Below are 13,810 nucleotides of genomic sequence, written 5' to 3'. Positions count from 1 at the left end.
AATTTTTTGAAAAACTTAAGTCTCTCACACCATCAATCATGCATCAACAATAATACAACATTAAGTATCATGAACATTCTTTCCCAGGTCTTATACAAGCATATGAATGCTTTAAAGTCAATCCAATATCAAATAGGAACCTTTTTGCAATATTTTTTTTTAAATTTCAAATCAAGTACATCATAAATAAATCATTCAATATTCAATCATGTCATAAACACCTAGATATTATGATACATAATTAAATATGAGCCTTAATTGAGCTTACGAAAGCTCTTTTGTTGACCCAAGCATGAGTTAGGACAAAAATGCAAACTTTTCAAAGTTTCTAGATCAGGTATCGATACCCCATATAACTATCGATACCAATCTAACCTTTGATGTTTCAGAAGAATTGATTAAAACCAAAGGTATTGATATCAAACATAAAGTATACTTCCTTCAAGGTATCAATACCTTACCTTTGTATCAATACCATTTTGAGGTTCGGTATTTGAAAATTTTGAAAAAAGACACAAGTGCTAGTACCTCTTAGCCAAAATGGTGAGAAATCACATGTTGGTACCTTTTTCATGCTAAAACAACTTTATTATCCAAATGGTACTTAAAAGTACACTCAAACTTGCATAAAACATACCAATATACATGTTAAAACATGACAATTAATCAATTCTAACTACCAATTCCAACATGCCACACTTTGGCACAAAATCAAACCAACTCAATTTAATTAAACTCAATCTATCAATCATTTCCTTTAACCATTCCATATCACCATCTACCATATCAATTCATCAATAAAATTTTGTCATTCAAATACCATATTTATAGCTTATTACCTTATGAACAAGGCACTAATCAATTATGCTGCAAAAGATATAAAACATGCATTCACTCATCACACTCAATCATATAGCAATTTCAGGTATATGTATCATATCTTAGTAATTCATATGCAATTCATATATATATATACCATTCTCTACTTCAAATATGCACTTCAATGTCTTAATCATATTGTTCCTAAGAATTATTCAAGCTATCTAATTATGCATTTCATGCTAGTTTTACACATTAATACCATATCCCTAATAGGCTATCAACAATGCATCCATTCATACATAAGAGCATATAAGCAAGGATTCATACAACATTATAGCCATTTGATCAAATATACATCTTAAAATACCAACTCCAAATGTCATATGAACTTAAAAGCAAACCAAAATTTGACTCATCTAGGTACATACCACTTTAGACACAACAAAAAGCATACAAACTTTGCTGATTCGGGGATCAATTTCTGGATGCTAGAACTTTGCTTGAACTATTAAGAATCTATTATACTTGCGCACAGGAAAAACAAACTGCAAGCTGAGCAATACGCTCAGTGGTAAATCTATAATTCAAGACAATTATAATAGGATTATGCAAATGCACACAATGAATAAATACTCTAAACTCATATGATATACATTTAATCAAATTCATACATAGCATTATAAGTAATTCCGAGTTTTACAGTTTTTCTCAGTTGCAATTTCCCTTTTTAGGCTTGTTTTTCAATACATTTTGCATATACACTTTATAAGTATAACATTCTTCACATTCGTAAGACAATTCTTTTGTTTATAACTCTATTAACTAACACATTACAATTCAATTTATATAACATAGTTCAACACAACCCCATTCCAATTATCAAATATCAAGTAAAATTTAAATTTTGTACTTTATTCAATTTAGTCTCTGTCTCGGAAATCAATCTTAAACACACCAAATCAGTTCCAATAGTCATCAGTTACTTACTTCAACAACTTATGATGTGAAATGACATGTAAATACTGCAATTAAATAGGTTTCAAATCATAGAAATACAAATCGAAAGCTCGTGTCACTCGTCGTCGACTCTCGCCTTTCTTTTCTCTTTCGACGATCCTGTGTCGTTTTTAGCAATGGAAAGACTAAAGTTGGAATATTTCAAACCTTTTTCTTTCTTCAAATTTCAGCAATAGAGAAAAAGATGAAGAAAAATAAAGGTGACATCCTTAACTTTTAGTTTGTATACTTTTAATTAAAACATAATTAATCATAATTATTGAATTAACCTTTAATTAAGTAAAAATTAATTACCATTAATAAGTTAGTAGACTTTAATGTCATTCCATCACCATTTGACATTTTAAAATGGGTTCAATTGCTTAATTGGTGCCCAGTTAATTAAAAGTTCATAGTAATATAAAAAACTAGTATTCAAGATTGAATACGTAGAATATGATAAAGTATGTGATGTTTTCATGAGGGGAAGTAAAACCGAGGTTTTGTCCCCTTAGGTTTTCCTGGTATGGTTTTTAACGAGGTGGCATATTATGTGTATTACAGATGTGGTCTTTTTTTTCCTTCACTAGGAATTTTTTTTCCCATAGGGTTTTTATCTTGATAAGGTTTTAATGAGACACATTATTTACCAATGGACATCCAATGATGAGTGTTATGAATATGTTATTAATTGGATGTCCATCAAGATCTAGATAAGTTTTGATATACTTTAAATTCTAATAGTTATTAGAAGTTGATCTCTATTTTCTTTATACTGCTTATACCTATAAATATAGACTTTGGAGAAACATTATAAATTACTTGTATTGATCTATAAAATACACTCTCTTTTACTCTCCTATTTTCTTTATTCTTTAATATCCTTCTATTTATTTTATAACACTTATTAATATATACTGTCAAATTTGGAATAAATTTTTTTCTTATTCATAACTAGAAAATAATAAACTAATTTTTGAATAAAAAATTTGAAAAAGTATTTTATCAATTACATCTTAAGATTGATTAGATTAGAAATTAAAATACTCCACTCGTTTTGTATAATAAAAAATATTAGACTATATTTGATATAAAAAATGATTATAGGAAAAAAGAATCTAAATTATTAAAAATTTGCAAGTTTAATAATTTAAATATATTAGACATTACTGTAGTAAATTTGACTTGAATATAAGTAATACTTTTAATATACCAACAAATTTGAAAAAAAGTTGCAGGGGTAATACTTTAAATATATGTAAGATTAATACATTAAATTTTTTTAAAATTTAATATTATGTTGAAAAATGAAATTATTATACTGTCTAATACAAAGGGAAAATTTTAGTTGATATATCAACTTTAAAAGTATTAATATTTTTACACAAAGCATAGTTTAAAAAAAAATCCTAGACCCCAACATTACATTGAATAACCATCCATATATCAAGGGTTTAATATGACAATAATCCCTACTATATGTGACATAAACATTGATTATGGGAAAAAAATTCAAATTAGAAATTAAATTAATTTTATATGACAATAATCCATGCTAGATTTTGTTTAAATTAATTATTCTTATGTGTCACGTTTCATATATATTATAAACAATCATATTTTTTAGCTTTTATTTTTTACAATTATAGTGAAATCATCATAACTTTTCACTAAAATAGTAGTTATTGAAGAAAAAAAATTAATCAAACTCTTTAAATCAATTTGGTTAATTCTTTTTCATCTTTAAAACAAATTGTTTCCCATGTAAAAAAATTGACTAAATTAACTTTCATAAACCCTTAAATTCAAATTATCTTTTTCCCTTCCTTATAAGTATGGAAATAATTAGATGTCCAAATTTACTTTTTTAAAAAATAAATTACAAAATCACAACATATATATTTAAACTATTAAAAAATATAATTTAATACAATTTCCTTCATTTTTAATCGCAGTAGTAAATTGTTACTAAAGATTATTAAAAAAATCTCTTCTAATTCGCATCATATAATGTACTAATACCTCTCACATTAAAAAATGGTACTAGAAGAAATAAAGATAAAAATATATATATTTTTTTGGTGAGAAAAATGAAATACATCAACTACATAAACCACCCATTGTTTTTTTCTTCTTGTACCAAAACACTTAATTTCTCTTGAGCCTCCTTAAGGATTTGAATGCTTGTTTTCCAACTCAAGCTGAGTTTAGTTAGATGATCTGCAGCCAAGTTTTGAGATCTTGGAATGTGCTTAATCTTCCAATTTCTTTCCGCCTTCATGCTGTGCTGAGTCCTTTTGAGTACGGCAATCCTAGAATCTTCTAAACTCAAATCCCTCAAATTTTGGACAACTTCAAGATTATCAGTTTGAATAATAACTCGTCTGTAACCTTTGCTAAGCAAAATAATAACCCATCTAGAATGCTTCAAACTTCATCTTCAAACGAAGAGTAGACTCCTAAGAAGCGAGTATATCCCACTATCTAATTTCCATCTTGACCTCTGACCACCCCCCGGTAGCAGCGTACCCTGAACTTCTGTCCACGGCCCCATCAGTGGATAAAATGATCCAAGTATCAACCGAGTTGTTAACTGAATTCGAAATGGGATCATTCCTTCTGCTGTCGCAAACATTTGATTCATATTGGTGAGCCCAGTAGCTAGAGACCTTGATCACTTCAGTAGCAGTCCATGAGATATTCTGAAAAATAAAAAGATTTCTATTTTTCCACATGCGCCAAGCAATTAGTCTCATTTGGTCAAGTAAAAGCCAATTTGAAAAAAAGGTAGAGAAAAACCTTTGTTTAAGATGTTGTGGAAGCACAAGCGACCACACATCCTTCGTAGAAGGATAGTCACGAAGAACATGAGCCAAGTCCTCAAACTCGTAGCCACACAAGGGACAAGAACTACTGTGTCCCATTCCTCTTCTTACACGCTCTGCATTGGTAAGGAGTCTATTCTTGAAAGCCAACTAGAGAAAGACCCTTGCTTTCTGTGGTCCTGAATGCTTCCAAATAAGCTTCCAATGCTCATCACTAGAATTCTAAGTGTCTTCTTTTAAAGTCCAATAAGCACTACGAACAGAGAATGTTCTGGAAAAAGACTGAGTCCATATCACCCTATCCTAACCTGAGTCTGGGCGAGGAGGAGGGATACTGGTAATCTTACAAATCGCGTCCTCCAATAACCAAACACAGAGTAGATCCAAATTCCAACTTCCACTTGTATTGACAAACTCCTTAACACAACAATCCAAGTCAAGGCTAGAAAAAGATAGAATTTTTTATATTAAAGAACCCATACTTGGAATCCAGGGATTTTTCTAACAACGAGCGTAAGCACCATATCCAATGGACCAAATTAGATTCTCCCGGAGTGTAGGCCATATTTTAGAAAGAGACCTCCATAAGTGTGAGCATTGATTCCTGCTAATAGAGTCTGGAAGATGATTTTTCCATCTATACTTAGAATGAAGAACACGTACCCAGAGCGCATTACTGTTGGAAGCAAGGCTAAACCCAATCTTCATAAGAAAAAAAGTGTTCTGATCACTCAAATGTCGAAAGCCTAAGCCACCACGAGCCCGTGCCAACAAATAGAATTCCACCCTACTAAAGACATTTTGGTGTGGCCTTCTATGCTCCCCAAAATAAATTGTCTAACCAACTTTTCAATATCAAAGTAGACACCTTTCGGGATCATCAAGGATTGCATAAAATAATTAGGGATGGATAAGAGTACTGACTAAGCCAAAGTAATCCTCCCTGCGATAGATAACTTCCTCGCATCCCAATTCTGAAGTTTCCACCTAACCTTCTCCACAATAAAGCTCAACATACTGCTTGTAATCCTCCCATGAAGGAGAGGGACTCTTAAATAAGTTCCAAGATTTTGAACTTTCGGAAATTTGAACATTTGTGAAATTTGGTTATGGACACCACCTTCAGTAGCCTTGAAAAATAGATATTGTTATTCTTAGCACTTATTCTATGCCCCGAATTTGCACAAAATTGCTTAAGAATAAAATCCAATAGTTTAGCTTACTCCAGTTGCACTTTGTAAAAGATCACCAAGTCGTCAGCAAAAAATAAATGCGAGATTTCTGGACCCGAGCGAGATCACTGAATTGATTCTCATTTTCCATTATCCTTATTAGCCCGAATGCTATGACCTAATCCCTCCATGTAAAGGACAAATAGATAAGGTGATAAAGGACATCCTTGATGAATTCCTCTAACCGGTTTGAACTTTCGAGTAGGCATTCCATTCCAAAGAATTTGTATAGAAGAGAATGTTATGGCTGACATAGTAACTCTTTGTAAAAAAGTAGGAACCCCACTACAGTCAAAGCATCATGAATATAATCCCAACTCACTCTGTCGTAAACTTTCTCCAAGTCCAACTTAATGGCAATCCAATTTCTCCCCATTCGCTTACAACGCATAGAATGGATGACTTATTACGCAAGAATAATATTGTCTGAAATGTTCCTGCCCGCTATAAACCCAGCTTGTTCTTGAGAGATCAGTTTAGGAAAAATCACCTTAAAGTGGTTAGCAATCACTTTCATCACCAACTTATAAAGGACAGAGCAAAAACTGATGGGTCGAAACTGGCTGAAATCTTCTGGGCTTTCTTTTTTGGGAATTAGAACAAGCAAAGTGTTATTTAACTCTTGCTCGATCGGACGCCCAGCAAAGACACCTTTAACCCACTAACACATATCTTCCCCAAGGGTATCCCACTGACTTTGGAAGAAATGTGCATAAAAACCATCACTACCAGACGCTTTCAAAGGCGCCATGTCAAATAATGCTTTTTTGATTTCCTCATTCGAGACTGCCTCATTCAAAAACTTAATCTCTGTAAAAGTGAGTCTAGGAAAATCAAAATTAGAACTACTACTCAAGATGGGAAAGGCCTCACCATAAAGCCATTCAAAAAATTCTACCGCCTTCGATTGTAAAATATCTTGGTCGAAACACCAATCCCCATTATCAAGACGTAAAGTAGTAATACGATTGAATTTCCTTCTCCTGATCGTACGACTATGATAAAACTTTGTGTTGCAATCCCCTAATTGAAGCCAATCGCAACGAGCTTTTTGCTTCCAAAGTAAATCTTCATGTTCCAGCATGTTTTTCATCTCATTTCGAACCTCCATCTCTTTTTTAGCTTAATGGCTAAAGGGAAAGTAATCAAATGCCTTCTGAATGTTACTCAGAGCTCTCTTGAGATGCTGCTTACGAGTATCCAAAAAACCATGTACATTCATGTTCTAAACTTTAACAGAAGAAGTAAAATTACTCAAAGAATCAGCCATATTACCTAAAAAATTTCACTTTTGTTTAAAAAATGAGGGAAAAGTATTATGCAATGTCCATCCTGCAAGAAATCTGAAATCTGAAAGGTCTTCCAATAGCCAAACCAAGATCAGGTTTAGTAGACAATAAGAGAGGTCGATGGTCAGACTTAATGCGGGTGAGATGTTGAACTATGCATTGTAGGAACGATGACATCCATTCATCATTAGCTAAAGCCCGATCCAATCTGACAAAAGTATCACCTCGTTGCCAGGTGAAAGAGGGTCTACAATACCCTAAATCCTGCAAATCACAAGAGTCAATAAAATTTCCAAAAAAATCACATCGCTTACTTATAGTATATGGACTCCTCTTGTCCTCAGGTGACAAGATGGCATTGAAGTCTCCCATAATTAGCCAATGAATAGGTAATTTGGGGAGGTAGCTTTTAATCCTTCCCAAAAAAATTTTCATTTTGATCTGTCTGGACTTCCATACACAAATGATATGGAAACGAATTTATTACGAATAAAATTATCAACACATAGAGAAATAAATTGTGAATGGTTTCTAATAATTTGAATTCTAATAGAGTCCTTCCAAACAACCCAGATACCACTTAAAAAGCAATAGATTCCACCCAATGAGAAAAATTAAAGCCCAACTGCTCAATAATAACGTTAGTTTTTTTACCGTTCACTCTAGGTTCAACCAAACAAACTATATCTAGATTATGCTCGATTTTATATTCCCAAAAAGCTCGAATAAAGTTCCTACTCACACACCCTTTACAATTCCATGAGAAAATTTTAAGGTTTAAATCCATTAAATAATTAAAAGACATGAAAATTATAAAAAACCAAATAAAACCTAAAAGTAAAATTTTAAAAAATTAAAGAAATTCCTTACTGTTCGGGGTTACTAACACCCCTAAAATTGTTATCAGTTCTGGTGTTAACCCCATAATCCAAATTTTCTTGCGAAAACATTACAATATTTTCTGCTAGCTACTCCATAGACTTTTTTAACAATATCCTTTGAGAATCGGAGTTCTTGAAGCGAGTGTTGTTACCGTGAAGGAATTTGTTCTGTTTGGTGAAAATGTTCTCTTCATTTTGCCTTTTTTGCCCAAGCCAAGAAACCCCTTCTGAGTCGAGATCAAGGGACTATTTGTGGGAGAACCACTGCTCCAGCTGGTTTCACTTTTGTTTAGTGAGAAGGTTACCACTGAATACTTGTCTGAATCAATATGACCTATGCCACCGCCATCGCTTTGGGTTCATCTCCTTTCGAAATCACAGCAGGAAGAAAAATGGTCGAGGACTCACCTGCGTCTTTAGGGGAATTCTTGATGATAGAGGCATTAGTTATAGCTCCCGCTACTAGGGTTAGACTACAGTTTCCAGTAGCAACGAGGCTCGGCTGGGCCACTCTTTCTAGGCTGGTCTGCTCCATCTGATCGCGGGTCGTTAAATCAACAAGGTCCAAGCCCGAATTAATTTCTTTTGAAAGTTGTAAGTACTCCTTAGAGTGGCTTTGGACTAGACTTGGTCTCAGTTCTGGCCCATTATTATTTTTATTAAACGGCCTAGATCCAATAATGGAACCCACCTCTAGATTTTTGCCTATGTTAGTCTTGGTTCCCATTAATTTAGGCTGATCGTTATAATTATCCCCAAATTTATGTCCATGCTGGAACCCATTAATGATTTCTTTCCCTTTTGAGCTCTGAACAGCAATAAAATCTCCATCAGTAATTTCTTTATTGAGATTCCTATTAATTAGTCCATTAGTACGGGAAGCTTCTTTATCTTTCGCATGGAATCCAACAGCCTTCTAACCGTTATCCCTTACTTTCCGCCTTAATTTTCTTTCCATAATCATCCACGGCCCGTAATTCTCGTCTTTCTTCTCTGATTCTTCCCTGATTGAATTTGAATTCTTCGATACCATTTCCGAAATCTTATTGTTCTTCTCAACAGATGGCCCAGCAGTGCTAAAGGAACAAATATTTTCCACATGTCCATATCTCCCGCAATGGAAGCAAATAGTCGATAAGGATTCGTAATCCACCTTCTGTGATCAACCATTGATCAGAATTTGAAAAATCAATAGTTTGTCTAGATTGACATAAATCTCCTGTAACACCCTTGACCCGTATCCGTCGCCGAATTAAGGTTATGAAGCATTACTAAACAAAAACATAATCCCAAACATTCACATATTCATGCAAGTCATATTCATACATATTAAGCACATGGCTAATTAAATATAATACATGCATTATTAATCACATTGTCATTACGAATCATACCTTAAATTTAAACCAAATCCATGGCATTCAAACAAACATAATTCCAACCCAATAATCATACGCATCTTTAACTGAATAATATTTATCACTAATCATTTATTCATTAGCAAATATATTCAAACGCAAATACTTTCATTATAAACCAAACCATTATGTCAAGCTTCAATCGAATACACAACATGTAACCATTATGTCAAGCTTCAATCGAATACACTACATGTACATGTATATAAATATATATAATTAACATCTTATTAAAATTTCATATAACTCCCATAGTACATTATTACTCGAATCACTATTCATTTGGTAGATATCTTTATCTCACTTACAATCTATATTAAACAATTAATCACTTTAAATACACACACTTACATGCAAACCAAACTAAATTCTATTCATTAACACAAAACATATCCTATATCATGTCATTCAAAATATGTGTTAAACAAGCTTAGTATACGAATTCACATTTATAATTAACCAAACATGTACCATAATCGAATTGACTAACCACATTTATACATACCATGACCGATTTATTAAGTACAACCAAATCCAATAATCATTTTCAAACTATTTCTAAATCATAAAACACTAATCACATATACTTTTCATTCATTTCACATAACATTAAAATCAAAATAAGATAAACCATTGCCAAACATAACCATATTCAAACTTTAAAGATAAGCCATATTCGCATGGCTCAATATATATACACATTCAAAGTTGAACAAAATACATATTAGCCTATACATGCCATAAGTTTCAAAATAATCTTTTAATACTACCGAAAGTTGGCGATAGTGTGGATGACTTTGATCACGATCTCTGAGCTTGAAACTTACAACCAACATCTATAAAACAGAGTAACAAAAACACACACAGAGTAAGCCAACTTAGCTTAGTAAGCCTTAAGCAATTTAAACAACTCAAGTAAATAATCAAATCATTTCATACAAGCCGAATTGTACCATTAAAGTTATACTTTAACTCAAATAAGTTAACTTGGCCGAATGTTCAAGGTCAATAATAACACCACATAAATACTTACCTATATAACCGAAAATATATAAGATCCAATATATCATCTCATAAAAACTTACCTATATAACCAAATACACAAGGTTCATTATATTATCTCATATGGCTGAATATATAAGTTCAAATTATCATCACAGGTAACCTAATGTTCAAGTTCAATAAAATATCTCATATGGCCGAATATACAAATTCAATATAACCTCATATGAAATCGAATATACAAGTTTAATATAACTTCACAAGTAGCCGAATATACAAACTCAATATGACCTCACATCTACATACTTATGTGGCCAAATATAAAAGCCATTTAGATTAACTTACTTGCTCACTTTCCACATCAATGTGAAGTCTTATAGACATAGACTTAAAATAAATCACCGGCATAAAACCTGCTAGGCATAAGCCTGAATCACACACCGGCACAAAGCCTGCTAGACCCAAGGTCTGATATTTATTCACTGGCCCTAAGCCTGCTAGGCACAAAGCCCGATCAAAGTCACCGGCACAAGGCTTGTTAGGCTCAAAGCCCGAATATCAAAAACATAAACTCATTCCACAACATTTCATATATCGAATCGTACAATAACCCATGTAACACATACACACTTCCAGATGTTTTGATGTCATTCAAATACAACTCAATCACATTGATTCATTAATATTTCTCATTTGGCTAACATACTAATACATTAAAAAAATTTGAATCATCATAGTAGATCATTCTATGTTCAAAATAAACCATGCTTAATTGCTTAAAGACTTACCTCGGATATCGACGGACGTTACAAATCGGTTATTCGACTATTTTTATTTTTCCTTGATCCAAGTCCGATTTCCTTTGTTCTTAATCTATATAATTTCAAATTAACCTCATTTAAACACAATTTCATTCAATTTAATCTAACAACACATAAATGGGAAAATTACCATTTTACCCCTGATATTTCATACTTTTACAAATTAATCCTAAATGCACAAAACACAAAATACTCAAAATCTCACAACATTATAGTTGGGCCGAATCTTCAACATACTCATACTAGTCCATATATTTCATTTATTTCACATTATAATCCCTCAAATTATTATTTTTTTCAATTTAGTCCTATTAACTCAAAATCATCAAAAACTTCAATACAAAATTTGTTAATCTAAAACATATTTTTGATATTTCATCATCAAACATCACAAAACACAAATATTCATCAATGGCATAACACAAAATATTCACCAAATTCAAAAATTCAAGCATAGGTCGAGTAGTACTCGAAGCAACGATCTCAAAAACGTAAAAATTATCAAAAACCGACAAAGAAACGAACTTAAAATTTAGCTTGCAAAATGGTCGAACCCTAGTTCTTTTTCTTTTTCTTTCTTATTTATGGTTTCGGTGGATGTTGATATATGAACATAACTTAATATATTTTTATGTTATATGTTATATAAAAACTTAACATTATTTTACCTTTTTAACCTTAGTTTTAAACATTTTATTTTCACTTATAATTGTCCATTACCGTCCACCCATTTTAATAATGGCCTATTTACAACTTAAAGTCTCCCACTCAATAAGCCAACATCAATTTGACCTTTATGCTTAAAACCATCAAATTTTGAATTTACGCGATTAAGTCCTTTTATTTAATCAGACACCTAAACGACAAAATTAAATCACGAAAATTTCACAGATATAAATTCACACAAAATAAACACAGAAAATAGTTTTAAAATATTTTTCTGACTCAAATTCGTGGTCCCGAAACCACCATTCCGATTAGGGTCTAAATTGGGCTGTTACACCGCCATTCTGGGAAAACGACCCCGTGCCCTACTGTCTGTATTCATATCTAGTTTGACCACTTTCCTGGCCAACTCCCCAATTTCTGTAATGATTTTACGATTATACAAATAGCTAGGAAGAGCAATGAATTTGATCCACTCCATGACAACGCTTGGGTAGGCCTGGGCAGGGTCGAAGGCCAGCGTCCAAGGCTGAACGGTCAAGTATTGATCAAAAATGATCCACGGCCCTTCAGAGAGAGCCTTTTCGCAATCTATTTTATTCTAAAACTTGACTAAGAAATAGCCATTTCTATGTCCATCATGTGTAACGGTGCTGAAGGTTTCCACATACTGTAAATCTTATTTTGCAACACTGAAAACCCAATGTTACGACCAAGTAATTTTAAAACCATAGTGTTTTCCATACCCTTGAAGAGATTTTGATGAATCCTGTCTGAAAAGGTAATAGAAGGCACGCCATTCACAAAGGTCTTTTGAACGCCTTCCAAAAAATCAATGGCTTCCTTCTCTTCCGGGCCTTTAGAAGCATCCGCCACTGCAGGGCCGACTAGCATATCTTTCCAAGAGATAGGATGGACAGATGGCGAATCAATCTTTATAGCATAGTTCGATTCTCCATCCTTATCTCTGAATCTAACCTTTCTAGGGACCAACTCTTCCACAATGGATTTGTCAGAACCCAAATTTTCAGAGAAAGAAGTCTCTTTTTTTTTAATTATTCAAGAGCCAAAATAATCCTTTAGGCAGAATACTAACTACTCCCTTACAATATTTTTAATTTTTATTTTTTAAACAAAAGGTATGAGAATTATTATGTCTTAAAAATTATTTTTGTTAAGAAATCAGCAAGAATGAATTTATTAGTTTAGTGATAAGACCTTAACTTATCCTTTGGTTCCAAGTTTGAAACCCTTTATATGCTTTCAGCTAAAATATTTTATTTCCTTATTTTAATCAAATCCTAGAATTTTTACCTAGCAAATTTTCAAGAAAAATACCCTCAAGCTCTTTTCTTCTCAAATCAATTTTCATGCAAAAAAAAGCCAAGTTTTCAAAATCATCCCTCTCCCTCAAGTAAATCTTCAACCTCCTCTTCCAAACTAAGATTTTTGTATCTTCAAAATTAGGTGTGGATCTAATTTAAAATAATTATGTATGATTAAATATGTTGAATCATTGAGAAATTAGGCTCAAAATACGTAAAGAATAAACATGCAAGCCCCTCTTTTGTAAGTAAACCTATGAACCCTAGTGTGATTTATTATGCAAACCACATGAATTATTACGTGAACCCTAGGAGGAAAAAATATATATACGAACCCTTAGAGAATTACATGTGAATCTTTAAGTAGATGCTAGACGAGCCCTAACATATTCATGTGAACCCCTATGTTATATAGTACAACGTAGTATACAAACCCCATGTTATATAGTATGACATAGTGTGAACCCTTATGTAACACTCATCACCTTTCTCCCTCATGTAACACTCATCACATTAATACCATAATGGAACAT

General features: G+C 32.5%; 1 long non-coding RNA gene across 1 annotated transcript; it reads right to left on the bottom strand.

The window, feature by feature from the left end:
* Positions 1–3,871: 3,871 nt before the first annotated feature.
* On the bottom strand, positions 3,872–8,785 carry LOC107888649 (uncharacterized). Its single transcript, XR_001681437.2, has 2 exons — positions 8,198–8,785; positions 3,872–7,428 (listed from the first exon to the last, which is right to left on the bottom strand). It is a non-coding gene; the product is annotated as an uncharacterized lncRNA (long non-coding RNA).
* Positions 8,786–13,810: the final 5,025 nt, after the last annotated feature.

This window comes from Gossypium hirsutum, chromosome A11 (assembly GCF_007990345.1).
Source record: "Gossypium hirsutum isolate 1008001.06 chromosome A11, Gossypium_hirsutum_v2.1, whole genome shotgun sequence".
Lineage (NCBI taxonomy): Eukaryota > Viridiplantae > Streptophyta > Magnoliopsida > Malvales > Malvaceae > Gossypium > Gossypium hirsutum.
This window is presented reverse-complemented; position numbering and strand designations above follow the sequence as displayed.